The sequence below is a fragment of the Oncorhynchus masou genome, chromosome 29, assembly GCF_036934945.1.
Source record: "Oncorhynchus masou masou isolate Uvic2021 chromosome 29, UVic_Omas_1.1, whole genome shotgun sequence".
NCBI classification, from domain to species: Eukaryota; Metazoa; Chordata; class Actinopteri; order Salmoniformes; family Salmonidae; genus Oncorhynchus; species Oncorhynchus masou.
Window position 1 is genome coordinate 39,851,993 of NC_088240.1, and position 26,414 is coordinate 39,878,406.

Genomic DNA, 26,414 nt, shown 5'->3' on the forward strand with positions numbered 1-26,414 from the left:
ACTTTTGAGTGGCAGGGAAAATGTATCGAGTTAAAATAACATTGTCTTTTGGAATGTAGTGGAAAAAAGTAAAAGTAGTCAAAAATATGAATGGTAAAGAAAAGTACAGACACCAAAAGAAAAAAACTTAAGTAGTACTTTAAAGTGTTTTTACTTACAGTGGCAAGAAAAAGTCTGTGAACCCTTTGGAAATAACTTGATTTCTGTATAAAAATGTGTCATAAAATTTGATCTGATCTTTATCTAGGTCACAACAATAGACACAGTATACTTAAAATAGTAAACAATTATCCATTTTCATATCTTTATTGAACACACAGTGTAAACATTCACAGTGCTGGGTGGAAAAGGTATGTGAACCCTTGGATTTAATAAACTGGTTGACCCTCCTTTGGCATCAATAAACTCAACCAAATGTTTTCTGTAGTTGCGGATCAGACCTGCACAATGGTCAGGAGGGATTTTGGAACATTCCTCTTTACAAAACTGTTTCAGTTCAGCAATATTCTTGGGATGTCTGGTGTGAACCGCTCTCGAGGTCATGCCATTCTGTTGTTGATTTACTTCTGTGTTTTGGGTCGTTGTCATGTTGCGTAAACCAACTTCTGATTGGCGGACAGATCGACGGAAAAATGAATTCCCAAGTCTATGATAGCAAGCTGTCCAGGCCCTGAGGAAGACAAAGCATCCCCAAACCATGACACTCCCTCCACCACACTTTACAGTTGGATGAGGTTTTGATGTTGGTGAGCTGTGCCTTCTCTTCTCCACAGTGTTGTGTGTTCCTTCCAAACAACTCAACTGTCGTTTCATCTGTCCACAGAATATTTTGCTAGTAGCGCTGTGGAACATCCAGGTGCACTTTTGCAAACTTCCGATGTGCAGCAATGTTTTTTTCTTGTTTAGTGTTTTATGTCGTCAACAGAGATGTTAGCATATTCCAGAGATTTTTGTAGATCTTTAGCTGACACTGTAGGATTCTTCTTAATCTCATTGAGCATTCTGCGCTGTGCTCTTGCTATCATCTTTGAAGGACGGCCACTCCTAGAGAGAGTAGCGACAGTCCTGGACTTTCTCCATTTATAGACAATTTATCTAACCGTGGACTGAAGAACATCAAGGCTTTTAGAGATACTTTTGTAACCCTTTCCAGCTTTATGCAAGTCAACAATTATTAATCTTAGGTCTTCTGAGATTTATTTTGTTTGAGGCATGGTTCACATCAGGCAATGCTTATTGTGAATAGCAAACTCATATTTTGAGTGTTTTTTATAGGGCAAGGCAGCTCTAACCAACATCTCCAATCTCGTCTCATTGATTGGACTCCTGGTTAGCCGACTCCTGACTCCAATTAGCTTTTGGAGAAGTCATTTGCCTAGGGGTTCACATACTTTTCCCAACCTACTCTGTGAATGTTTAAAAATGATGTATTCAATATTGCCAAGGAAAACACAATGTGCGTGTTTTATTAATTTAAGCGCACCATGTCTGTCTATTGTTGTGACTTAGTTGAAGATCAGATTTGATCACCAATTTATGCAGAAATCCAGGTAAATCCAAAGGGTTCACACTTGTTCTTGCCACTGTATGTACCTTACACCACTGAAATTAGGGGAGGGCGATCTACATGCCAACGAGGAGCAGGCAATTAAAAGAGGACGCTAGGAGAGGTGTGCTCCACTGTGCCATGGCAGATGAAGTGGCATAACAGTATGTCCCAAATGCCACACTATTTCCTTTATAGTGCCCTTCTTTTGACCAGGGCCCATAGGGGTGGACCATAAGGCTATGGTCAAAAGTTGTGCCCTATATAAGGAATAGGGTACCCTTTGGGACATGGCCACAAACTCTTGCTTTCATCATAGCCAGTCTCTCAGTCACAGCAGCCTGGGTTAGTGGAGGGAGACAGGCAGTAAACTGCTGATACTCACAAACATTACAACAACAAAAACATACCTGACAGCAAAACTTTAGCTCACAACCACATCAGTCCGTTGGTAAGCTACAAAGGGGAAGTCTTTACGCCTTCCATTCCAGTGGAGTGTGACGTTGCCCATAGACGCTGATCTTGGGTCAGTTTTGCATTTCCCCCCCACAAATGGTTAAGAAAAACACTCAAGAACAATATTTCTGTATTTTTATCATTAGTCCACCAAGAACCAAAGTGTCACTGGACACATAACGCAACATGCATTTGCTAAATTATTTTGCATCATCATGATGATGTGGCCGGTGACACTTTGCTTCTTGAAAGTCCAATATCTTGAGAACTTGACTGTTGGCATTTAAAACATTGGAGACCATATCAACAGTGGACTATGAAAAGCCAACTGACATTTACTCTTGAGGTGCTCATCTATGAACATTTGAACATCTTGGCCATGTTCGGTTATGATCTCCACTCGGCACAGCCAGATGAGGACTGGCCACCCCTCATAGCCTGGTTCCTCTCTAGGTTTCTTCCTAGGCTCTGGCTTTTCTAGGGAGCTTTTCTTAACCACCGTGCTTCTACACCTGCATCGCTTGCTTTTTGGGGCATTTTGAGATCTCAGCTGATGTAAGAAGGGCTTTATAAATACATTTGATTTGGACTATTGAAAAAAACATACCAAAACATAGTTGAGTGGATTTCTCCTTCAAATGGAGACATTGGGATTTTGACTACTTCCCCAGAGTCAGAGGAACTAGTGGATCCCATTTTAATGTCTCCGCGTGCAGTTTGAAGGAAGTTGCTGACTAGCGCAATTGCTAACTATCATTTGTGCAATGACTGGAAGTCTATATCAGATACCATAGACTTCTACAAGTTAATCTGACTGGGGAAGTAGATATCCAGAAGTATCCCTTTGACTTTAGTATTGGGGGAGGGGAAGCTGATCCTAGATCTGTACCTTAGGGACATTTCACTCCGGAGCTTCCATTCTCCCAGTGAGAGGTCTCAACCAAACCAGAAAGTTTGGCCGCTGGTCAAGTCATACTATCCCTGATGCCTGTATTTTTCCCTCATCGATCTACACACAATACCCCATAATGGCAAAGCGAAAAAAGGTTTTTCGAGAGTTCCTCTGTGGAGATACAAGAGCCTTCTAGAAGGACAACCATCTCTGCAGCTCTCCACCAATCAGTCTTTTATGGTAGAGTGGCCAGACGGAAGATACTCCTCAGTAAAAAAAGGCACATGACAGCCCACTTGCTAAAAGGCACTTAAAGGACTATGAAGGACCTAAAGGACCTCTGGTCTGATGAAACCAAGACATGCTTTTTTTTCAATATTTATATAGATTAGCACAAAATTATAAAAACCTCTTTTTGCTGTGTCATTTTTGTATTGTGTGCGGATTGATAAGGGACAAAAACAATTGAATCCATTTTAGAATAAGGCTGTAATGTAATATATATACTTTTTTTTAAAGTCAATGTGTCTCAAAACCTTCCGAATGCACTGTATGAAGAAGTACTCTAGTACTCTAGTGTAATGGGATGTAATGAGCCCCAGCAGAACACTTTAGCATGGTGTCACCTCTATTGTTGGGCCGGACGGGCTACTGAGCTAAGTGCTGACTTTAAGTCTCGGGTAGTCTGTTCCATTCAGACACAAATTGCCCCGGATTGCCACCTCGTTCCTTCTTCACAGGCTGTTAAAAAAGGTGTGAAAATTACTGTGCATGTTTTCTTTACAGGCCTGTGGAGGTCTGTATTGATCCCACAGTGGGACACCAATGACTCTTCCCTCCCCAGACTGATTGTGATGGCTCTATTCTGGACGCTGCTTCACTACAGACCAGGGAGTAAGTAGGGAGCATTACATCACAGGACAGGGAGCGTTCAACAGCCCTGCTCAGTCAGTAATACAGGAAGCTTTACCCAGATTGTACAGTCAGTACAGACCAGGGAGCGTTCAACAGCCCTGCTCAGTTAGTAAAGGGTGCATTTCACAGCTCACCAAGTCAACACAGTGCAGGCAGCGTCACACATGTGCAACTCACTGGCCACAATGACCTGCCAAAGCTGATTACCCTGGCTAGGGTCACCAAAAAAGGCCACAACCTCTCCCAACTGGCCATGGCCATCACATGATTGAATTTCATTGCATACAAGGTATACAAAGGCTCAGAATAACCCTGTAAAACCACTCACTGTTGTGATGAAGAGCTAAACCAATATCACTTGTGAGTGCTGAGATTACAACCAGAGGAAATTACCCCTACCCTGTAGGGAGAAAATAGTGCTGGTACCTTGGTATTTAACTATCTAAAAATATGATTAATATCATGGCTAGATCCACTCTCACTGAGGATGAGAGTGGATCTAGCTTGTGGAGTAAATAGCAGTAAATAGCCTGGTTGACACCATTTCCCCTGTAGACAGCCTTTGTATGGAGAGACTTTGGAGAGCCTCCCTCTCAGTCCAGGCTGATATTCAGCTCCTCTTTGCAGCAGCTCTGGGAGCTCTGTAATGGACACTCACACGGAGAGCTGCCGTTGGCCTGCTGGAGCCATGCAGGTAGTCTGGGGCCATGTCCCAAATGGCACCCTATTCCCCCATGTAGTGCGCTACTTTCGACCAGCTCCAGAAAGTAGTGCACTACATAGGGTGCCATTTGGACGTAGCTGAGGTCTGCAGCGAGGAGATGCTTCCTATGAGGGCACCAGGGTTATTAAATCCCAGAAAGAGCTTTCATGATTTAGGCTACACTCTACTTTCAAGAGCTGGAGGTTGGAGCACTATACCCACATAGAACTATACTGGTAAGGCAAATGAGTTCTAACAGGCAAGCCACAAAGAGACATAGCACTAGAAAGTCGAGAACTCATGTCCTCTACACCAGCGGTTCCCAAACTTTTTATAGTCCCGTACCCCTTCAAACATTCAACCTCCAGCTGTGTACCCCCTCTAGCACCAGGGTCAGCGCACTCTCAAACATTGTTTTTGCCATCATTGTAAGCCTGCCACACACACACACACAATAATTAAACATAAGAACGAGTGTGAGTTTGTCAGAATCCACTCTCACATAGGTACGTGGTTGCAAGGCTTAGGATACTCTGAGCGCAGCCCAATCCAGAAATTCTGTCGTGGCTTCTGATTAAAATAATATTTTCACAGAACCGCTTCATGCAATTTCGATGAGGCTCTCGTTCAGTTATCGGTAAGTGGACTGGAGGCAGGGCATGAAAAAGAAAACGAATCCAGTTGTTTGTGTCATTCGTTTCGGGAAAGTACCTGCGTAATTGCGCACCCAACTCCCTCAGGTGCTTCGCTATATCACATTTGACATTGTCCGTAAGCTTCAGTTAATTTGCACACAATCATGTAAATCATAGCCTCAATTTTGTCCCGCACATCACCCAGATAGGCCAGTCATATGAGAAACTCGTCATCATGCAAGCGGTCAGACAAGAGAAAATTATGGTCAGTAAAGAAAACTTTAAGCTCGTCTCTCAATTTAAAAAAAAAAAGAAATGTGTCAATACTTTGCCCCTTAATAACCAGCGCACTTCTGTATGTTGTATTACCTCTCCACTATGTCTCCCTGTCATGGCTTTTGCGCCATTAGTACAGATACCAACATGAGCAGCAGCTACGTTTGGCTACATACGGAGTCTTAGTGGAATTCCTGCGAGAGCGTAACAGTTCATGTGATTGAATGTTAATTACTTGACTGGGCTACCTGTATCTGACATTGTGTTGTTATTTTGCTGAACATTAGATGGTTTCATTTATTTTTGGCAGTGCAACATTGCTACTCAGGTGAGAGAAAAGCCCTCACCCAAATGTATAGCCCCGTTGGAAAATATAAACGGACTGTTTGAAAATATGAAGGAAAAACAAAAAGTATATTTTTTTGTTTTACGTGAATCCCATTTTTATTTGGCGTACCCCTTGAAGGCATTGGGCGTACCCCAGTTTGGGAATACCTGCTCTACACAATACGTTGTATACACTGGGTGTGTCCGAAATGGCGCCATAGTCCCTATAAAGTGCACTACTTTTGACCAGAGCTCTATGGGACCTGGTCAAAATTCGAGCATAAACATGAGTAATATGGGACATAATTCCAGATGTAGCCAAATATCCCACATTATTCAACATGTTGTTGGCCATTCCTCTAAAACCAGACCAAAACTGGTCACATCAGCACAATGGATAACTGATTTAAAGCAGACATTAAAAACCAACAGAAACCACCAGTATTAATAAGTGCCACTAACATGTGTTCATTAAGCAATTTCCCTAACATGCCACAGTCCATTAACCTCCTCTTATTTCCCTTGCTGCATTTCACCATTACCATTCCTACTCAACACCACATCAGGTGCTATGATCCCCCCAAAATTAATCAGTGTGATCCAATGCTGCATAGCTGGAGCACTTGAAACCAAATAATACCCTACCTCTTCAAATAGCATCTTAAGACACCCCCCCCCTCAAATATGCAATTGTCTTTCCCTACTAGCACTGTCATTGTTTCAGGAAAAATGCAATTACTTCGACTGTGATGTGGTCTTAACTAGCTATCTTTAGATGAATGCACTTACTGTAAATCGCTTTAGATAAAAGCATCTGCTATATTACTAAATTGCAAAATGTAGGCTAAATAGAGGATGAGTCCCAAATGGCACCCAATTTCCAATGTAGTGCACTACTTTCCACCAGAGCTTGTCAAAAGCAGTGAATAAGGTGACATTTGGGACTCGGGCTAAATCTGAACAGTTCTTCAAATAAACCCACCAACAGATATACGTAACATGACATCCATACAGCATCGCAAAGTAAGCATGCAGGAGATTTAGCCAGACATAGGAAAAGCGCTGCGATTTGGAGGTAACGTTGACTATTGTAAATAAATGAAGCCTCCTGTGGACACATGTGTCTGGTGGCCAGTGAGGCATGAGGAGGAACAGCACAGAGCATAATCTTAACTGACATGTGGGGAATACAAGGACCAAAATGGCACCCTATTCCCTTACATGCCGACCACACCGCTTGATTTGCAAATACATTTACACATACATGTTATTCAATCATTGCACCCACACTGCTCACGAGCGTCGGCATAGCCAGACGCTAAAATAGAACTTGACGCTTCACGCGCTGCAAGTCCTGCCTCTCCCATCACATTGGCTTTTAGGAGCATATACGTGGGGTGATTGAAAGATCCGGTCCAGTTGGTGGTGGTAATACACCTTAAAGTTGGTTGCCAACCACCATATAAAGTCAAGAAGAAGAAGCCTGAAGGAGGAGAGATTACTAGAAACTAACTTGGTTTACCCTTTGACCTGTGGATTAATTGTCAGAGAGGACCTTGTGCATTTGAAGTCAAATAACAACCCAATGATCGTATCCCAGGACAAATTAGCTAGCAACAGCAAAATAGCTAGCTAAATTGGCATAAATATTTCATGCTTTTCAACCTGTCCCCAAATTAGTTATGATATTTCAACCTGCGTGTCATGATCGTGTCTGGTGTGGGTGGACAAAATCAACATGCGTGATGGCGCGAGCGGTCTAGTCTGCATGTTAAGGCATCAGCATGCTTCAGTTCAGCTGGAGCTTAGCAGAATTCAGCTTGCCGAAAAGAACGAGTGCGCTCGCATACTCCCATAAAAGACCGCTTGAGAAACTAGAAAAAAGCAGGAATAGTACTTTTTGTTAATTTTGAGACGCTGTATGCACTTCCTCAAAATAGTCAGAATTACTCTAAAATAACTCAAGAAATCTGTCAATAATTAACGTTTTTGCAGAGGAGGTCTTAGTCGTGCAATTGTACATCTAACTAACATGCTGACCAGACTGCAAGAGCGCCCACACCAGACGCAATTTGAAATATCAAAAATTAAACTCTGAACCAATTATATTAACTTGGGGACATGTCGAAAAACAAACATTGAGAGAAAATTAGATAGCTAGCTTGCTGTTGCTAACTAATTTGTCCAGGGATATAAACAATGAGTTGTTATTTTAACTGAAATGCACAATGCCCTCTTGAGGACCTGCAATGCTGCAGAATTGTTTTGGTACCTTTTTCCCGATCTGCTCCGACACAATCCTGTCTCGGAACACTACGGACAATTCCTTTCACCTCATGGCTTGGTTTTTGCTCTGACATGCAGTGTCAACTGTGGGACCTTGTGTAGACAGGTGTGTGCCTTTCCAAATCATGTCCAATCAACATAATTTTCCACAGGTGGACTCCAATGAAGTTGTAGAAACATCAAGGATGATCAATTGAAACAGGATGCACCTGAGCTCAATTTCGAGTCTCACAGCAAAGGGTCTGAATACTTATGTAAATAAGGTTTCTGTTTTCACTTTGTCATTATGGGTTATTGTGTGTAGATTGATGAGGAAAAAACATAATTGAATCAATTTTAGAAGGCTGTAACATAACAAAATTTGGAAAACGGGAAGGGGACTCAATATTTTCTGAATGCACTACACATATACACACACACACACACACACACACACACACACACACACACACACACACACACACACACACATATATACATACACACATACATAAATATATATACACACATACATACACACACAATCTTTAAATAATACCATCTGTGAGAACGAACAATCAAAACACTAGAAAGTCAAGGAGAATATACATTTTTTTATTTAAACAAAAAACATGCCCATTGATTTTGTTCTGTTTGAGCAGAGGAACCCAGCACTAGCAATGGCAAAATGCATGGAATTGCAGGAAATTAGCTTTAAAACTGTCAAATTGTCTCTCAGCTGCATGCCAAACTAAGTAGAATTGCACAACATTTGCTTCAAAACTGAAACATTTTCTCTACGATGCCAAGATAAATAGTACATTAGCTATAAAGGTAAGAGTTCACACTTCCTCTTCCAATGAACTGTGGAAAGGTCAAAAGAATGAAACTGTCTACCAAATGTATTAATAATTTTTTGCTAACATATCGTATGATGGGAGTCCCTGGGTCGTGGGTTTGCCTGGTCGTGGGTTTGCCTGGTCGTGGTTTACTGGGCAAGAAAAGTTTGAAAATCCCTGGCCTATGCAAGTATGCAACGCAATAAGCTACACAAAATGCTTGGCGTGCTGGCCTAGCAAAAATACACAAACGTGTGCGGTGGCCGCAATTTGTAACTCGACAAGTACGCAGGACGGCCATTTTGCGTAGCTAATTGTTTTCTTGCAGTGCATAATTGCGTAGGGTACAAAGTAGGCTTAAGCCTAGACCAGCAAACTTCCTGCCATCTTCTCCAGTATCTGCTACCATAGGCAACCTACTGTTTTGACTTATCTCAGCCATGTAATGGCGAGTCAAACTGATAGGTGACTTGATGAGAGCATCGAAGATGACGCCTCCGTCTCTGTTCCGTGCACACCGTCCAATCAGATTTCATTACACTGCCACTGTATTCTCTTGCCAAGAGGCTATACTATGGAGAACACCAACTGCTGTGACTGAGGAAGAAGCCATGTGCCAAGCTATGACGAGCATATTACACTACGTGTGTGTGTGTGTGTGTTCTCATCACCTGTCGCTAGCAGCGCCTGGCGACTCGGCCCCGAGTCTGCATCTTTCCAGCTGATTGGCCACAATCTGTCTCTCTACCTCCAGCTCCCTGGTCAGCCTCTCAAACTGGAGCTCCTGCAGAAAGACACAAGGACAAGACACATTAACACAAGGTCGGAGATGCCATGCCTTATACAAGGTCTCCCTTGTAAAACTGGTTTTGGTATGGAATGGTACTTCCTGGTAAAAAAAAAATAATGTTTTAAATTTAAAAAAAGACATGGGTGCTTCTCCACTGATGATGATGTTGATGATGAAGATGACAAGAAGGAATGAAGAACAGACATAAGATGTACAAAAACAAGCACAATCACATGCCAATAACGTGGGGGAAATGTTATGCCTTGGAAAACAAACAAACCATTTAAACCACACACACACGCATGATAATGTACAGCCCACACACAGAGATAGAAGCACCACTTTAGCCTGGGCAAAAAAAGACTTATTCTGCCTTGCTTCTACTAGCTGCTCCTCAGGGAGCAATGCAGGAATCAGCATCTGACTCTTGTAATTATCTAACCCCAGTGAGGCTGCGTGTCTAGGACTCTGCCTGGGCTCTCTCTCCCCGTCTCTCAGCCGGGCTTCAAGCACTGCAGCATGTCATACGAAGAGACTCAAAAAATGCATTCATGTATACATACACATGTATAAACACACATTACACTTGTAGACCTACATGTACACACAAACTAGACCTACACACATCCCACACAGCCATTTCCCACTCACCTTAATTGCATGTGTGGCTGAGGAGGCGGTAATCTAGCTAGCTTAGCTCACTCTTTCTTCAGCCCAGCTGTAAGTCCATTCCATGAAGCATCACCCAGCCACAGCACTCCTCTCCTCAAGAGGTAGTCACAGCACTCCTCAAGAGGAAATTGGACAAGGTCTCTGTGGCTTCAGGGTGCCCACTTTTCACGCCTCCTCTCCACCACTTCTGTAGGTGCTCTGAGAACGTCTCCTGACTGGAGACTCATTTGGCTCAGAAGAGTGCTAGCCAATGCCCCCCCTCCCCCTCCCTCCCCTGCCTTGACTTGTCCCCTCCTCTCCTCGCTGCTCTCCTCTGGCTCTGTAATGGTCATGTGCAGCCTGTGCCTGCTGCAGAGAGGGTTACAGAGAAGGGAGCACTGCTCAACCCTGCTCCGCCACACAGAGAGGGAGAGACGAACAACACTGCAGTTTCCTCAGGAAGTAGGAACATCCACAGTGTGGCTCTAGCGCGCGCACACACACACACAATCTTAAACAGGGACAGAAACAGAGAGCACCATGTGTATATTTCCTGACAGGAAAACACACTGACATACTTTAAAGGAAATGATCAATCCTTCATGGCAGCCGCTTTAGAGATGTATAGAATATGCGAGAGGAAAACGTATTTTCTGGTCAAGAATCACGTGTATGATGACAAATAAAAACAGACTAAATCTAGTTATCAAGTCGAGCTTACTCCGAGTCTAGTAATTATAGACTGTCTCTGAGGAAGATCATAACATCAAGGTCTTGGAGACAATGAGATCTTTTTCGTGACATCTGGCAAAATACGTCCTGGGGTGGTGGTGTAACTGCTCATCTTTTAAATAAAGCTCAAACACTGCACTGCACAGGGTAATCTAACAGCACGAGTGTACTCTGTGTGTGTGTGTGTGTGTGTGTGTGTGTGTGACGCCAACACCTTGTGCTTATCCTCATGCTCTCTCGGCACTGCACCACATTACACATGATATTAAATCTGAGCACACAGATCACTGGTATGTGCATGTCTCCGCACACACCACTTTCATAATGGTCTCCTGAAAAAGCATGTGTGCAGTTTGACTGGCTATGCTATCCGATCACTGGTGCTGGAGCAACTGTTTAGACTAGAGAAGGGGAGAGCGAGCGAGAGGGGGACTTTATGTACCCCCCCCCAAAAAAACTAACAAATAGACTTTACAGCTCACTGGAGGCTAGGGGAGTTCTGGTAATCTGTTGACATGAGAGAAAAATAGGCCACCAGGACCCAAGAGTTCATACCGCGGAGTTCATACTGCGTGTTGTGTATAAGAAAGAACATTTGATGAAACTCGCAGGGGTGCTTCTTGTAGGCAAAACAGAGAAAAAAATTCAAAGAAACCATTTCACAGCCAGTTGGCATGACGGTGTGGAACCCCTGGGCCAGAGCCTGACAAACACAACGCGTCCCAAATGGCATCCTATTCCCTTACGTAGTGCACCTCTTACGACCAGGGCAGTGCACTGTATAGGGAGTGGGATGCATACCTGACTGACTGACTGACAGACAGACGCTCTCTCTCACACACACACCACGGAAAACAAAATGACACGGCACGATTGTATCGTGGACTATTAAACATTTTAAAATGTAAACTTTTCTTGAAGACGTACAAATGTTTGTGTAAACACACAGATATATAGTTTGTCATGAACATAGTTGGCCGTGCTTTCAGTTGTTTTCGTAGGCCTTCCTTCTAAGCTCCGACTCCAAATTGAACGTGGTTTGACCGTGGTTGCCTTGAATGTCCTAGGGGAAGAAACGTGCAAATCTCAGGGCTAGAAATAGGGTTCCCGAGTGGTTAACAGCGTTGGGTCAGTAACCGAAAAGGTCGCTGGTTTGAATCCCAGAGGAGACTTCAATGTGCACTTGAGCAAGGCACTTACAGGAGCAATTAGGGTTAAGTCGCTCTGGATAAGAGCATCTGCTAACTCAGGGGATCCCACATTTTTTCACTCAGGCCCATCTTCCAGTATTGGGGAACACCCCCCCCCATCTATCTATTTCTATGGGTACAAGCACCTATCATGACAAACTGTTCACCCCAGTCTCGTCGGTGGAGAAAACATTGTAGGTTTGAAGCTTATTTCCTACAATTCTATACCATTTTGCCATGTTTAATTATAGTCACGTGATATTTGAACATTACACACTCTATGGGCAAAAAAAAAACCTGACTGACATGACAAGAGGAGCTGGTGATGCACTACCCAATTTTGAAATTGCACTTGTGCAGTCGACTATTACAACTTTCAACAGTGAAAGCCAGACTGAGTTCCACTACACTAAATGACTAAAATGTAAAAGATGTAAAAAATAAAATAAAAACTAGATACAGCAAGGTAAATTCGTGTTGTGTTTTCTGCTGAGCAATGAAGCAGGTCTGAATGGAATCCAGATTGTGTTTATGATGAAACATGGCCGAAAGGGGCATCTGCTGCTGCCATAAGGCGCTAAGAGCTTGATAACCACGACTATCGGACCAGCTCCAAGCCTGTCCTACCCACGCTCTGTGCCCCATCCCTGCCTCCACTGCGGCTGCTTGCGTGCATGGAGGAGATCCAGTGCTTCCTGTATGGAAGCAGAGCAAACAACCCTCTGCCTCTCCAGGTCTTTCCTGCCTGAGCCGAGTACTACAGTGCCTTCGAGCACGTATTCACACCCCTCGACTTTTTGTTGTGTTACAGCCGGAATTTAAAAATCGACTAAATGGATAGTGTCACTGGCACACACACACAGTCAAAGTTGAATTATGTTTAGAAATGTTTCTAAATTAATAAAAAATGAAAATCTGAAATGTCTTGAGTCAATAAGTATTCAACCCCTTTGTTATGGCAAGCGAAAATAAGTTCAAGAGTAAAAATGTGATTAACAAGTCACTTAATAAGTTGCATGGACTCACTCTGCGTCCAAAAACAGTGTTCAACTGAGGCCGAGCAGTGAATTTCAAAACACAGACTCAACCACAAAGATCAGGGAGGTTTTCCAAAGCTTCAAAGAACCTATTGGTAGATGGCAATTGTTTTTAAATAAAGATCAAGTGCAAATATTGTAAAATCCAGGTGTGCAAAGCTCTTAGAGACTTACCCAGAAAGACTCTCAGCTGTCATCGCTGCCAAAGAAGATTCTAACATGTATTGATTCAAGAGGTTGAATACTTACAGATGAAGTCGGAAGATTACATACACCGTGGCCAAATTAATGTAAACCCAGTTTTTCACAATTCCTGACATTTAATCCTAGTAAAAATGCCTTGTCTTAGGTCAGGATCACCACTTTATTCTAATAATGTGAACATGTCTAATAGTAGAGAGAATGATTTATTTCAGCTTTTATTTCTTTCATCACATTCCTAGTGGGTCAGAAGTCTACACACAATCAATTAGTATTTGGAAGCATTGCCTTTAAATTGTATAACTTGGGTCAAACATTTCAGGTAGCCTTCCACAAGCAGTTGGGTGAATTCTGGACCATTCCTCCTGACAGAGCAGGTGTAACGGAGTCAGGTTTGTAGGCCTCCTTGATCGCACATGCTTTTTCAGTTCTGCCCACAAATTGTCTATAGGATTGAGGTCAGGGCTTTGTGATGGCTACTCCAATAGCTTGACTTTGCTGTCCTTTTGCCACAACTTTGGAAGTATGCTTGGGGTCATTGTCCATTTGGAAGATCCATTTGCGACCAAGCTTTAACTTCCTGACTGAGATCTTGCTTCAATATATCCACGTAATTAACTTTACTCATGATGCCATCGATTTTGTGAAGTGCACCAGTCCCTCCCACAGCAAAGCACCCCCACAACATGATGCTGCCACCCCCGTGCTTCATGGTTGGTATGTTGTTACTCAGCTTCCAAACCTCCCCCTTTTCCCTCCAAACATAACGATGGTCATTATGGCCAAACAGTTCCATTATTGTTTCATCAGACCAGAGGACAGTTCTCCAAAAAGTATGATCTTTGTCCCCATGTGCAGTTGCAAACCGTAGTCTTGCTTTTTTTTAATGGCAGTTTTGGAGTAGTGGCTTCTTCCTTGCTGAGCGGCCTTTCAGGTTATAGGTCTTGTTTTACTGTGGATATAGATACTTTTCTACCCGTTTCCTCCAGCATCTGCACAAGGTCTTTTGCTGCTGTTCTGGGATTGATTTGCACTTTTCGCACCAAATTACGTTCATCTCCTTCCTGAGCGGTATGATGGCTGCGTGGTCCCATGGTGTTTATACTTGCATACTATGTTTGTACAGATAAATGTGGTACCTTCAGGCGTTTGGAAATTGCTCCCAAGGACGAACCCGACTTGTTGATGTCTACAAAAAAAATTCTAAGGTCTTGCCTGATTTCTTTTGACATTCCCATGATGTCAAGCAAAGAGGCACAGAGCTTGAAGGTAGGCTTTGAAATACATCCACAGGTACACCTCCAATTGACTCAAATTATGTCAATTAGCCTATCAGAAGCATCTAAAACAATGACATCATTTTCTAGAATTTTCCAAGCTGTTTAAAGTCACAGTCAACTTAATGTATGTAAACTTCTGACCCACTGGAATTGTGATACAGTGAATTACAAGTTAAATAATCTGTCTGTAAACAATTGTTGGAAAAATTACTTGTGTCATGCACAAAGTAGATGAACTAACCGACTTGCCAAAACTATAGTTTGTCAACAATAAATTTGTGGAGTGGTTGAAAAACGAGTTAATGACTCCAACCAAAGTGTATGTAAACTTCCGACTTCAGCTATATCTGATCAAGATATCATTTTTACATTTTACAAATGTTCAAATGTGTCTTCCACTTTGATATTACAGAATATTTTGCAAAGATCCTTGAATTGTTTATTTTTTATAATTAAATCCATTTTGTAAGTAATGGGGTGTGAATACGTTCTGAAGGCACTAAGTAACTGGCCCTCTCCCACCCTGCAGCCAAACACTCAAGGGTCGCCAGCCCATCAGTTCCTCACTGCATCTACTCGGCGGCCATAACTATTACTGCAACGTGATACTCAACATCACTCTCCTCATCTTTTAATATTGGATGTTTTTATTGTGCATTCCAACACCAATTTCCACAGGAGCGGTTGTTATGAAGAGTATGAAGCCCGTGACAAATATGGATCAAATACATTCATACTTAGCATCTCATAACATGGGCACCCATCTATTGAAACAAGGGCAAAGACGACACAGCCTAAAAAGAAGCGTATACAACTGGCCTTAAATAGAATGGCTCTAGCTATGGTCTCCATGTATAAATTCATTGTGTTTGCCGAGCATGGCTCAGTCAGCCGCGGAATGGGACACATCTATTCAGCTTAATGATGCGATGCGTCAGGACAACGGCTGCGGTAATGACCATTAAACAAGGCCTGTGCTTATTTATCCCCTGCGGCGAGGAGTGGAAGCGGCGGGGGCCCACTGCCTGCCTGCCTGCCTGTCCCCCCCCGTCCCCCCCCCCAGTCGGTCTGTGCCAGGCTTAGTGGAGAGAGGGTTGGAGACAATGGAGACCGGCCGTCCCTTAACAACATGCCGCTTTGCTCAGGCTCCGCTCAGCTCCATTCATTGTTTGGCATGACAATGAGTGTCAGTCCACGAACCTGACGGCCCAGTACAAACAGACGACACTCCGACCACGCCCCAGGTCGCACGACCCTCGCGGAAGCTTTATGGACAGTGACAAAAGGGGAGCTGGAAGCGCCAAGCCTGTCCTCTGATCAGTCGGTCCTGCAGCCTCAGCCCGGCCCAGCCTCAGCCCCACACTCGCCACCACTTACAGGTCTACACTTGACATGATAAAGGTGCTATTTTTAGGATGCAGACTATTTTTGTATTCATTTAGCCTTTATTTATCCAGGAAGTCCCATTGAGAGGTCCCTTTATACTTTATAGTAGCCTGCTTTTAACACTAAAGTGTCATTTTCTCCGCTGGAAATGACATAGAACAAGTAGGAAGAGAAAGAGTCAAGTGGTATCAGTCACTTTCAAAACCACAAAAAGCATTACAAAAGACTGTGGCATTGTAACTTCATACCAGAAAGGAAGACTGTGCCTGGCCTATAGGGCTGAAGACCATGGTCACAACAATGCAACGCAGGTTTAACTGTGTCGGTGTATTTTTAGTAGCAGAGTCCTCCTGTATATAGATTTCTAGGGCTCTGATTAGAAGCTGCTGATCATTTCCACTCCAACGGGCTCTCCTCTTCTCCCCGGGCCTGATTGAACGTAATGGCTCAATCAGGCCCAGAGGGCTGGTTTGGGTGACGCTGGCATGGCCCGCCTTGGGCCAGCAGAAGTCAGAATTGACGGCCATTGGAGCGCTCTCTGTCGGCCCTCAAACATCAGCTCCGACATACTAATCGCGCACTTATGCCGAGATATAAATATCTCAGTGAGTGCATGCAAATATGAACCCATAAGGGGATAGTCTAGCTCCAGTGTTCTACAGGCCAGATCCACACTATGTCTGATCCAACAGCACCAAGAAACTTCCTCACGCATCTCCACTCTGTTGTGAGGCTTTGTCAACCTGTTAATTCCACTCTTTACATATACATCTATACACACACACACATATATATATATTTTTTACACTTAATTGAGACAGTAGGAGAGACTGAGAAGGGAGGACGACAGGGTTTCACAACGGTGTCTGGTGGAGAGAATCATGTGGTTAGTGCTGGGAGCTAGGCGACTGGCTCTGCACAGTTTTGTGGGCCTTTGTGAAATGTGAATATGCACGTGTCTCTGTATTCCTGGCTGCACAATGAATTACCCAAATGGGACAATAAAGTTGGAATTGGATCGCATTGGGGAGGCCCAATGAGAGGCAAAGCCAGCGGTGGCATGTCCCTCTCCTAGACTTGTCCTCATTGTCTGCTCTACTGTAGAACAGAGACAGGAAATGACAACATATGGCATGTGTCAGCATATTCCCCCATCTTCTCCCCAAGTGACCGCAATTTTACCATCCCCGAGCAGCAAAGGATTTCATCATATTTTACGCAGCACTTTAAAGCATGTCTAATGCTTTTTTTAGCATTCTAGGTAGTGTGGCGGAAAGCATAGAGTGTTACTGATTTTTCGCCAGTTCTTTCGCCAGGTCTGACCTGCCACGTAGTAGCAGCAGTTCTAATCCTACTGTACATCACACTTTTCAACCCAAATTGTAGTTCTATTCTTCTAAATCGGGGCAATCAAACGTCTTCATAAAATGGGCTTTGTTGGAGTTTCTAAAGCCAAGCTGACGATCATGCGGAGAGCAACTGCTCCGAGAACAGCAGCAACAATACGCATCGTCAACATGTTGACAGAAGTAAACAAACACCAAATCTGCTACAGCACAGCGGGGTGTAGGCATCTTCTACAAGAATCAAGATGATGCAATACAAAAGGACGACCACTGGCATATTGTAGCAGTACTGCAGGCATTAGGTCCACCTGTGAAGTGAAGTTACAGTATCCTTTGGAAGACAACTAGTAGACTTAGTCAATTAATAGTAAACCTTTCAGTGTAAGAACAAGGGCAGTCCCTTTTTTCAACATACCTCCTACCTGACTTTAGTGAAGGAGAGAGCAGTGCAGTACTGCACTCAACTACCCCCCCGACACAACAGTGAGTTATATCACAGCAATCTGTGCCTCAGAGGACGTCCAAATCCCTCTATTAATTAAAACTAGAGAACTTATCTGACTTTTCATTTCTCACTTCTCTGTGCAGCCGAGTCTCTATGTGATGGCGCACAGGCCTGGCAGCACTCGGAAAGAGGAGTGGGTCCCAAATTGCACCCTAGTCCCTTTAACGTGTGCACTACTTTTGACACAGGGCGCTGGTCAAAAAGTAGTGCACTATACAGGGAATAGGGTCCCATTTGGTGTGCAAACTGGGCTCTGATCTGATCCAGGCACTGCGAAAAGAGGGCACAGACGTTCGTCATCCAAATGGGCTGCAGGTTAATTTTAAGTTACTAAGGCAGATGGATTTTTCCTTTACCAGGGGTTGAGAGAAATCCTCTGGAAACATATTTGTTCATTAAGTGGCAATGGGGCTTGACAGCCCTGCTCCCTAGCAGCGGCGTGGCTGCTAACGTATTCTGATGAGGCCTACGACATAGCTGAATGGGGGGGAAGAGAGAGAGAGAGAGAAAGAAGTGCCGGAGGAGAGGAGGAAAAGCAGCAGGCTAGGGAGACTGGTCCTGAAGAGAGACACTGGAGAAACCATGCAGCGTAATTACTCACTGGAAATCACTGCTACACAAAGTCACCTTGGGAAAAACACTGAGAAGTGGGAGGAACAAGGTACAGGTTTGCTGTCACAGACATTTGCAAGAAATAAGCATAAACACAAAAAGAGAATGAGAAAAGCAAAGCACTGAACAAGAGAACCGATTTAAAGTCCCCTTTAAAAACATACCTTAAAAAAAGCCATACCTTAATCTACAAATCTCAACAATATGAAGAATTCAATGAAACGTTCTTCGTCGCTTTATGTTCCATGCGTAGTATTTTCACGTGTAGAGAACAAATCCCGCTTCTGACGTTGTGCCAACAAAGCTCTCCGATGCCAGTCTATGTAAAGCATCCCACTGAGCATAGACATAAATTCAACGTCTAGGCCACCTTGGTTCATTGAAATGATGTGAAAATAACGTTGGTTCAAACAGTGTTTGCCCAGTGGGATGGCATTCAAGGTCTCCACTAAAACTGTACATATGCTACACGGTGCTCGAGCATCTCACATAGATTACCAATGAAGAGGCCGCATTAGCAGCAAGCTGGCTCGGTGGATTCCGCAGACACTTGGACCAGACTCTGAAACCCAGGCTGTGTCCTAAACGGCACCATATTCCCTACATAGTGCACTAACTGTGACCAGGTCAAAAGTAGTGCCCTACGTAGGGAAGGCTAACCGTCCTACATAAAGGACAGTTAGTGGGGATTACTACTCTGACCGTTCCAGAAGGCGAAAGGTCTGTGAAACCACAACAAATAAAAAGCTGTGTCACAAAAAGCTAGCTGATGGCAGGGAGGCAACAGAGACGAGCTCGACGAGACACTATACCCCTGTGGTTTCACTTACGAGTCTAGTGTTCGCACGTCTGCTTCAACGACCTTCATCAGCCGAGTATTAATATCCATACAGCCAGGCATTAGCTTAGAAACTCCTAATTAATGTCCCCATATTGTAAACCTGTCACGTGTGTAGTTTGACAAACAATGTGGCGCCGCTAGATTGGAGATGAAACATGGCCGTCTGTGTGACGGATAAGAAGACGGACGAAGAGGAAGGACATTTCTCCTTCTGCGTTGGAAACATGACAGTTGCGCTGCATCTTGGGCTGGATCATTACAATGCAAACGTGACAGCCAGCGTCTGGAACAAAGGCCTGCTGAGAGAGAAGAGACGAGAAGAGTCTTTGTCCCAATTGGTACTCTATTCCCTACATAATAACATGTCCTTATTATTACGTGGGTGCTTATATTTGCCCCATTTCAATTGAATTGGAAATGTGTTTTGTTTTTTTGCATATACCAACTCACAGGTCACAGCCAGGGTCTTCCCTACACAGTGCACTATACAGAGAGGCAGAGTAAACCCAGTCTGCATCTAAAAGAGGATGCCTCTAATCTTACTTTGCATCTTAACAATGGCTGCAAGGAAAGGGGGGAAGAAAGGGTGGGAAAAGGCAGGCAAGATTGGACCAATATTCTCTATATATTGTAGATAATATTTTGGAAACTACATTCCAGAAGACAACTTTTACATCCCAAATCGCACCAAAATCCCTATATAGTGCACTACTTCTGCCCAGGGCGCCGTTTGTGACTCAACCAATATTCCCAAAGCTCACTCCCCCTCCCTGAGCCTGATGGTAGTTGTGTTCTGCCCGGCTGGTTGCAACTGGCTCCAACACAAAAGCTGCTGCTCTTCTGATTTGCTGCTCCTGTGGATGATGCCTTCTGCAGCTGAATGAAAGCAACACACAAGGCAATCTGTGTGTCACTTAGAACCAAACAAAGATACAAAACACTGCCGAAGAAGGGCAATCATACCTCCCACTGCCAATCATCTGGGCCCCACGAACATAAGTTTCCTCTGGGAGATCGATAGCTAGGTCTTTTCCAAGTCGTGGCTCCAGGCACAATCTCGACGAGGAGAGTTATCTAGAAACGTTAGATCCTGTCTGCTACTGGGAAGTGGACAATGAGATGGAGTCTGCCGACCTGCAGCGTTAGTTCAGCCTCTCTCAGTGCTAGTTGGTGGGAGAGTCAGAGCCTTGTGCTGCTGAGAGATGGGGTACCTCAGAGAGCTGCTAGAGCTCATGGGTAATCCACCCCTGCGCTGTGTCCGCCTATTGCCGCTACTCCGCTTCCTGCTCCTCCTTCGGGGATTCCGAGGACAAACTGAATTGTGAGGACGGCCGAGGCCTGGTCCTGTAATACCTTCCTCACGCCATGTGCAAGAAGCCACTCATTGGTCCCTGTTGCGCCGGTCCCTGGTCATTGGTCTCGATCATCCTGCTGCTACTGATGCCTTCCTGCCTACTACTGATGACACAGATGACAGCGATGGACATTAGGAAGGAAGGAAGGAAGGAAGGTTGTCCCTGAGCTGGGCTGGGTTTAAAACAGGCCCGGACCACTGTGCCCAGGGCACACCGCTCCTCTGGGGTCTCCATCAGGTCCCTTTGGCAGCAGATTATTTGCCCTCCCTTACGCAAGTCAGTCTCTGCAGTGACGGCATGTTGCTGCTAAAACAGCACACTGGTCTGCAGCAAACTGCTCTGCTCTCTCAAATAGCAGAAGTTCATGCGAGTGTAGCGAAATGTTTGTGCTTCTCGTTCCAACAGTGCAGTAATATCTAACAATTCCCAACACCTACCTAAAACACATAAATCTAAAAGGGGTGAATGAGAATATGTACATATAGTATATGGATGAGTGATGGCCGAGCGGCATAGGCAAGGTGCAGTAGATATTAAGAAATACATTACTCATACCACATGTATATACTGTAAGATATGTAAACATTATTAAAGTGAAATTATTTGAAGTGGCATTGTTTAAAGTGACTAGTGACCCATTTATTAAATGCAAATTGTTCGGTGACTATTTTTATTAATTGTTCAGCAGTCTAATGGCTTGGGGTAGAAGCTGTCGAGGAGCCTTTTGGGCCTAGACTTGGTGCTCAGGTACCGCTTGCCGTTCGGTAGCAGAGAAAACGGTCTATAACTTGGGTGACTGGAGTATGACAATTTTATGGGCTTTCCTCTGACACCACCTAGTATATAAGTCCTGGATGGCAGGAAGCTGGCCCCAGTGATGTACTGGGCCGTTCGCACTACCCTCTGTAGCGCCTTACGGTCAGATGCCGAGCAGTTCCCATACTAGGCGGTGATGCGACCGGTCAGGATGCTCTCGATGGTGCAGCTGTAGAACCTTTTGATGATCTGGGGACACATGGCAAATAGTTTCAGTCTCCTGAGGGGGGAAAGGTTTTGTGCCCTCTTCACAACTGTCTTGGTGTGCTTGGACCATGCTAGTTTGTTGGTGATGTGGACACCAAAGAACTTGAAGCTCTCAACCTGCTCCACTACAGCCCCGATGTTAATGGGGACTTGTTCCGCCTGCCTTTTCCTGTAGTCCACAATCATCTCCTTTGTCTTGCTCACATTGAGGGAGAGGTTGTTGTCCTGGCACCACACTGCCAGTTCTCTGACCACCTCCCTATGGGCCGTCTTATCGTTATCGGTGATCAGGCCTACCACTGTTGTGTCGTCAGCAAACTTAATGATGGTGTTGGAGTCGTGTTTGGTCACGCAGTCGTGGATGAACAGGGAATACAGGAGGGGACTAAGTACACACCCCTGAGGGGCCCCAGTGTTAAGGATCAGCATGGCAGACGTGTTGTTACCTACTCTTACCACCCAGGGGCGGCCCGTCAGAAAGTCCAGGATCCATTTGAACGCTGAGTTGTAGTCAATGAACAGCATTCTCACATAGGTGTTCCTTTTGTCCAGGCGAGAAAGGGCTGTGTGGGGTGCGATTGAGATTGAGTCATCTGTGGACCTGTTGGTGCATTATGCGAATTGTAGTGGGTCTAGGGTGTCCGGGAGGATGCTGTTGATATGAGCCATGACCAGCCTTTCAAAGCAGGCTGTTTGGGGGGGGGGGGGGGGTGATATTTAACCATTTTAGAGTGATTATTTTTTGAATATGATTTGTCAATACATTATGTAAATGTTTTGCTGATACAGTGGTTCAGTTTTAGAAATTGTTAACCATAGTAGATCGTATTATGCCATAGTATTCCGTGTTATTTGTTATATATATATATATATATATATATATATCATTTTTATTTTATGGGTGAACAGGAGAAGGCTGAGAGCACACACCCTTGTTGGGCCCCAGTGTTGACGGTCAGTGAAGTGGAGATGTTGCTCCCTACCTTTAACACCTGGGGGCGGCCCGTCAGAAAGTCCAGGACCCAGTTGCACAGGGATGGGTTGAGACCCAGGGCCTCCAGCTGGATGATGAGCTTGGAGGGTACTATGGTGTTGAATGTCAAGCTGTCCTCAATGAACAGCATTCAGCACTCTCCATCCCCTTCTCTATTATCTTATTTTTAAATATGCATTGTTGAGAAGGGCCCGCAAATAAGCATTCCACTGTTAGCCTACACCGGTTGTCGACGAAGTACGTGACAAATACAATTTGATTTTGTTTAATCCTCTCCAGTCTCATAGGAAAATTGCGAAGAGATGCGCTTCCATTTTTTCTGACTATAATTGAGGTGGGAATGCTGATGCTTCCAGATTTCTCCTGTGTCACAGCAGCAGCAGGGAGGAAAGAGGAGATAAGACCCGGAGCTGGTGAGCTAGTGGAGAAAATCACCAATCGATTCTAATTAGAGGCCTTTGTTCACCTCCAGAGGCGGAACCGCGTCTGCCAGCAGTGCAGTTTTAACCTTTTGTCTGTTTTTCACCAGCAGCAGATGTAGAAAGACAAATCCTGCCTTTTAGTCAATTGCCAACTTATTATATTTCTTTAACTTCTCCAGCTCCTAGTAAGAAAAGTCCTGACAGAGATCACTTGGAGCATTTTACCAGAATAAAGAATGGAGGAAGCAGTGCTTTGTGATCTCAAGAGGGCAATTTGTCAGCCTGCTTTTCAATGCTTAAGAAGCAATGAAATTGAGCACACACAGCAAGGTCACCCCCCTGAGAAGTGTTTTACTACAACACATACCAGTTGCTGAGGAAAGGCCGTGTCTGACTGGTCGGTCTGTCTGTCTGTGTTTGTGTGTGAGGCTGAGCCAGACATAAGCAGGGTCATAACAAGTGTGCCCTGCTGGTCAGCCAGAGAAAGCAATTGAGCAGACAGATTCTTCATGTGTAATGGACTCTAACAAAGCAAAGTAGGAACATTCCATGGCTGTGTTTTCTAAGAGGCAATGAGTTGGGAAATCATGTGTGCCATGGCTGAGAGGCCCATTCTGCCAGTCTCAGTGGTGCCGTTAGGCATGCCTGGGCACATTACAACTGTTCACCAGGGGCACTCTGCCCAAGGACTGGCAAGGCCGAGAGAGCAGCATCGAAACACATCCACACATGAGACCAGGGTTGTATTCACTAGGCACCAAATGGAAGGAAACGGACTGAAAACATGGAAAAGATTTATATGAACTTGTCCAATAAGAAACAAAATGTTCATTTGTCATTTTAAAATGGAGTGCACTAATGAATAACCCAGACCAGTTCTGCCATTTCCACCATGTGAGTGAAACATCCACGGTGGACAGAAGTGAAATCTTCCACTCACAATCCTCTTATCACAGTAAACACATCCAACGTCCCCGAAGAGTAATGCCACTGGACTTGGACGTAGGGAAGGATAGAGGGATGGAGGGAAGGGGGTTCTTGGTTTCCTTATTTAATAAACAAAGAGCTTAAGCCCAGCTCCTGATTGTCTAAACCCCCCGAGTCACAGGTTGTGTCCAAAAAGGCACCATTTTCCCTTTATAGTGCACGACACTCGGTTCAAAAGTAGGGTACTATAAAGGGAATAGGGTGACATTTGGGACGCAAACACAGAGTGTGATTAGCGGTTTCAGTCGAGTTGACCTGAGGGAAGAAGCTCTGTGTGAAATGGACAAGAGCTCTCCTGCCAGCTGTTATGTAACCACTGTTGACCACAGTTAGCAGGCCAGCAGCCACGGACACAGTTCAGAGTCACAACCCCATCAGAAGGTTGCGTGTGATCCGATAGCGATCAAGGGGTGTGCATCAGAGTTGGGATTTGTAGTTGGACTGATGGAGTATTAACACCGGCTAATATTTCCTGTGTGTGAAGTGGGTAGTCTGCTTCCCGAATGGGACCCCATTCCCAATATACAGTGCATTCAGAAAATATTCAGACCGACTTTTTCCACATTGTTACATTGCAAAATGGATTAAAGTCTTTATCAATCCACACACACAACGAAAAAACACATTTAGACATTTTTGCAAATGTATTAAAAATGTAAAACTGAAATATCACAATTACGTAAGTATTCAGACCCTTTACTCAGTACTTTGTTGAAGCACTTTTCGCAGCGATTACAGCCTCAAGTCTTCTTGGGTATAACACTACAAGTTTGGCACACCTGTATTTGGGGAGTTTCTCAAGCTCTGTCAGGTTGGATGGGGTGCATAGCTCCACAGCTATTTTCAGGTCTCTCCAGAGATGTTCGATCGGGTTCAAGTCCGGGATCTGGCTAGGCCACTCTAGGACATTTAGAGACTTGTCCCGAAGCCACTCCTGCGTTGTCTTGCCTGTGTACTTAGGGTCGTTGTCCTGTTGGAAGGTGAACCGTCGCCCCAGTCTGAGGTCCTGAGCGCTCTGGAGCAGGTTTTCATCAAGGATCTCTCTGTACATTGCTCTGTTCATCTTTCCCTTCGATCCTGACTAGTCTCCCAGTCCCTGCCGCTGAAAGACATTCCCACAGTATGATGCTGCCAACGCCATGCTTCACCGTCGGAATGGAGCCAGGTTTTCTTCAGATGTGACACTTGGCATTCTCAAGCCTAGGCCCCACACAGTCTTCTTAATTTACATCAACAGGCAGTAGGAAGCTCTCTCATCCATTTATATGCAGATGAAACCGTCTTATACCCAGCTGGCCCCTCCCCAGATTTTAAGTTAAACGCTCTACAACAAAGCTTTGTTAGTGTCAAACAAGCTTTCTCTTCCCTTAAATCTTGTTCTGAACACCTCCAAAACAAAAGGTCATGTGGTTTGGTAAGAAGAATGCCCTTCGCCCCACATGTGTGATTACTACCTCTGAAGGTTTAGAGCTTGAGGTAGTCACCTCATACAAGTACTTGGGAGTATGGCTAGTAAGACTCAATCATGGACACTCTTACTGACAGTTGTGGCTGCTCTGTGTGATGTATTGTTGTCTCTACCTTCTTGCCTTCGTGCTGTTGTCTGTGCCCAATAATGTTTTGTGCTGCTACCATGTTACGTTACTACCATGTTGTTGTCATGTGGTGTTGCTGCCACGCTGTGTTGTCATGTGTTGTCGTCTCAGGTCTCTCTTTATGTAGTCGTCTTAGGTCTCTCTTTATGTAGCGTTGTCTCTCTTGTCATGATGTGTGCCCCGTCCCCGCAGGAGGCCTTTTGCCTTTCGGTAGGCCGTCATTGTAAATCAAAATTTGTTCCCGACTTGCCTAGTTAAATAAAAAAAAAAAGGTTAAATTAAAAAAATGGTCAAAATAGTTCAGTTTTGGTTTTATCAGACCAGAGAATCTGGTTTCCAATGGCCCAAGTACTTTATGTAACTTTTGGCAAACTCAAAGTGGGGTGTCATGTGCCTTTTACTGAGGAGTGGCTGCAGTTTGGCAACTTCACCATCAAAGGCATGACTGGTAGAGTGCTGCAGAGATGGTTGTCCTTCTGGAAGGTTCTCCCATTTCCACAGAGGAACTCTGAAGCTCTGTCAGGGTGCTCATCGGGTTCTTGGTCACCTCCATGACCAAGGCCCTTCTCCCCGATTGCTCAGTTTGGCTAGGCAGCCAGCTCTAGGAAGAGTC

General features: G+C 44.4%; 1 pseudogene; it reads right to left on the reverse strand.

Annotated features, from left to right (window-relative positions):
• The window catches only part of LOC135519634 (plakophilin-4-like), a 100,878-nt pseudogene that overhangs the window by 40,543 nt on the left and 33,921 nt on the right, over nucleotides 1-26,414 (reverse strand).